Source organism: Octopus bimaculoides, chromosome 1 (genome assembly GCF_001194135.2).
Source record: "Octopus bimaculoides isolate UCB-OBI-ISO-001 chromosome 1, ASM119413v2, whole genome shotgun sequence".
In the NCBI taxonomy this organism is placed as follows: Eukaryota; Metazoa; Mollusca; class Cephalopoda; order Octopoda; family Octopodidae; genus Octopus; species Octopus bimaculoides.
This window is the reverse complement of record NC_068981.1, coordinates 188,163,939-188,165,034: the sequence shown is the minus strand read 5'-3', so window position 1 is coordinate 188,165,034 and position 1,096 is coordinate 188,163,939. Positions and strand designations below refer to the sequence as shown.

The 1,096-nt window shown below is 30.6% G+C and overlaps 1 protein-coding gene across 9 annotated transcripts in view; it reads right to left on the bottom strand.

Annotated features, from left to right (window-relative positions):
• LOC106875208 (dual specificity calcium/calmodulin-dependent 3',5'-cyclic nucleotide phosphodiesterase 1A) overlaps positions 1–1,096 on the bottom strand; it is a 1,568,460-nt gene that overhangs the window by 846,682 nt on the left and 720,682 nt on the right. The window lies entirely within an intron of this gene.

Sequence of the window (1,096 nt, the reverse complement as noted above, 5' to 3'; positions counted from 1 at the left end):
ATATATATATATATATATAAGTACGCTTTTTTAACTTTTTAATTGTGCGTGTGTACGTATTTTTTTATATCATTGGAACGAAAATTTCTAGTATATCGTTGTTAGAAAAAAAACTTACCAATACATTTCAGCATAATGTTCGACAAGTAAAGTTGAATGTAAGGCTTACCTGAAAATGACAAAAGAAAGTAATTACGTAACTAAATAGACAGCAATAGAAAACATCAAACATTTTTAGAAAAGTCAAATGATGTGGACAATAAAACGCGTGTATAATGTACGATGAAATTTTTACTGTAGTAAATGTTAGCAAGTTAAGTCTTATAATAACTCTATTGTAGTGACAGTAAAGCAAAAATAAAGGGGAAAAATGAAGATGTCTTTGAACTTCAACTTTATTTCCACTGGCGAGAGATGAAGCTATGTATGTGCTATGATACTAAAATTTAACTTGTCATATTATTTTCAATATTCATGCTTTATTATGGTCTATAAAATCAAATATAACTCGAAAGAGACAAAATTCGAGATCAGCTGCATATTATTTTAAGTTTGAAAAGCGCCTGAATAAACCCTTACGTTCTGAGATCATGTCTCACTGTAATTGTTTCTCACTCTTATCACTGCAGAGACAATAAAGCAAGTATCAATGAATGGGTTTCCATCCATCCTAAGTTACGAAATACTCTGAAAAATTTACAACGCTCTACATGCTTAAGTATAAAGCATTAAGTATACAATCAAACGGATAATAACAGACGATAGATAATTTTCAGCTCATTACAGCTGTTTCTTACGCATTTTTATTAAAAGAATGAGAACATTACTCCATTGCAAAACAAAAAGACTTGGTCATCAGATGAAACGTAATCTTACAAACAAACAAATATCTTTGGACAAGCCCCTAGGCGCTAAATACTTATAGAGTTGTTTTTCTCTGAGTACACAACAGGAATATCCTATTTGATGCTTACCAACCACAGCCCGGAATCACAAGTTTATTCTACTCTACCTGGTGTATATCTTTTCAAGTACTTGATTCTATCTAAATCCTTATTTTGCCTGTGTGTGTGTATGTATGTATATATATATATAT